Below are 2,692 nucleotides of genomic sequence, written 5' to 3' on the forward strand. Positions count from 1 at the left end.
GAAGATACCAACAGGGTATTGTGATCAGAAGAGAAGTGACTGAGACAATCACTCACTGTTAGACTGCACACTGCCTTCGCCCACTGACTTGGATACGTCACTGTAGCAGGCAGCAACACAATCAGCACTAAATCTAGTTCCTTCAATTTCTCTGTGGCAAGCAATACACTGATGGGCTAGACCTACAGTGCTTTAAGCTCTTAATGTCCAGCAGAGGGCTGAGAGCATAAAAAATAAGTTTAAAAAAACATAATGATACTTTTGGTTGCTCCCACTGAAGTTGCTGCACCCGAATGCACTGCCATTTTACTGGTGTATATATGAAAGTGGATAAGTCACCTGGACCAGATGGACCACACCCCAGGGTTCTAAAGTGGAGGCATTAGTCATGATCTTTCAAGAATTGATATATTCTGGAAATGTTCTGGAGGACTGGAAAATTGCAAATGTTACTCCACTCTTTAAGAAGGGAGGGAGGCAGAAGAAAGGAAATTATAGATCAGTTAGCCCGACTTCAGTGGTTGGGAAGATGTTAAGGATGAGCTTCTGAGATACTTAGAGGCACATAATAAAACAGGCCTAAGTCAGCATGGTTTTCTAAAGGGGAAATCTTGCAGCCAAATCTGTTGGAATTCTTTGAGGAAACTATAGGTAGGATAGACAAGGAGAGTCAGTGGATGGTGTTTATTTGGATTTTCAGAAGGCGTTTGCAAGGTGCCGTACATGAGGTTTCTTAATGAGGTAAGAGCCCCTGGTATTATAGGAAAGGTACTAGGATGGATAGAAGATTGGCTAACCAGTAGGAGGCAAAGTGTGGGAATAAAGAGGGTCTTTTCTGATTGGCTGCCAGTGACCAGTGAAGTTACGGGGTGTTGGTGTTGGGACTGCTTCTCTTCACGTTATATCTCAAGGATTTAGATGAAGGAATTGATGGCTTTGTGGTCAAGTTTGTGGACAATACAAAGGCAGATGGAGGGACAGGTGGTGTTGAGGAAGCAGGGGGTCTGCAGAAGGACTTTGACAGACTGGGAGAGTTGGCAAAGAAGTGGCAGATGAAATATAGTGCAGGGAAGTGTATGGTCATGCACTTTGGTAGAAGGACTAAAGGCGTGTACTATTTTCTAAATGGGGAGAAATTCAAAAATCCAAGTTGCTATTGAACTTGGGAGTTCTTGTGCAAGATACTCTAAAGGTTAAATTGCAGATTGAATCAGCGGTAAGGAAGGCAAATTAAATGTTGGCATTTATTTCGAGAGGGCTGGAATATAAAAGCGAGGATGTGATGCTGAGGCTTTATAAGGCGCTGGTTGGACTGTACTTTGGAGTATCATGAGTAGTTTTAGACTCCTTATCTAAAAAAGGATGTGCTGGCATTGGAGAGGGCCTTGAAGACCGAAATCACAGGGTTGTTAGGGCTGTGGGAGTTTGTAAATATACCTCCATGTTCTGTCAGTCAAGGCATTGAACTCATCTATGTTGCTTGGTTTTACTTTTTATAAGACAATAGCATTCAAGCCCTGTCACAATTGTTGAACATCCTTCAGTGATTCAAGTTTGGTCCAGAATTGCCACTTCACATATGAGATGGCTTTCCGGATGTGGAAGAAAATTTCGAATATAGGACTAAAAGATATGTGTGTCACTGAAGCGGCCTTGTGAACAATCTGTATTTTCTTTTAATTAAGTTGCAGATCTACATGACTATGTCGCAAGTCATGAAAGGGCTCTGTGGACTGTCAAGTGTTTGACATCTAAAGGGGGTGTAGATTTTTCTCATTTGTCTATTACGAAGATATAAAGACAATACTTCAGAGTTCCATTTGTGAACTCTCCACGATATCACGGTAAAATAAAGGGTTCTGGTATCGAGCTTTATTTTAAAAATTCCTTCAATCAGCGTAGTCGAGCAAGATCCCTACAAAAGAGGATCGGCTGATGGAGTAACTGAGGGTCGCAAAGGTGACTTCGAGTTAGCGCCTCTGTTACGTGATCCAATTTCAGCCACCCTGCCCCCACAATACTGGCGCATGATCAGGTAGAAAAGATGGGATCGGCAAAACCAAGTAGGAAAGACTGCTGCATTATGTGAAGTAAGGATCCGGATCCTCGTAAGACACATGATGTTCTCCAATTAGTGATTAGTAAGTTTTAAGACTTCAAGGGGCAAACGGAAGGACATTTCATTCACATTTTCACTTGCAACTGACTGTCTTTTTCTTTGCAGGACCAGGTAAGTAGAGTGAAGGAGGATGGGAAGTAATGATAGTAAAGTTGATAAGAGAAATACGGGGACAGAGTTCTTGGAAAAGATGAAAAAGAAAAGGGTTAAGAAGCACCAGAAGGTTGAATGAGTGAAGAAATCCCTGGGAGAGCAGTTGGTGCCATCAGTCTCCTCTGCTGATAAGGTATGGTTGGAAACTGGACTTGGTAGGTATGTGATTCCTTTTAGCAGTGACTTGTATGGTTGGACACAAGGAACAATGGCCCAAGGGTGGGTCTTTAGATTTGAAGAAAATTGAAAATTTTAAACAAATATTTTAAAATGGAGAGACTACATGGGATTATGATTATATGATAAGTGGTAGGAGGGAGCTAAACGACATCAACCTCTGAAACAAAAGAAGTCAAAGACTGGCCAAATGACTTCCAACTAGTTAGTATAAGACAGCCGGAACCCAGCCCAGATTCAGGC

This window comes from Hemitrygon akajei, chromosome 2 (genome assembly GCF_048418815.1).
Source record: "Hemitrygon akajei chromosome 2, sHemAka1.3, whole genome shotgun sequence".
Classification (NCBI taxonomy): domain Eukaryota; kingdom Metazoa; phylum Chordata; class Chondrichthyes; order Myliobatiformes; family Dasyatidae; genus Hemitrygon; species Hemitrygon akajei.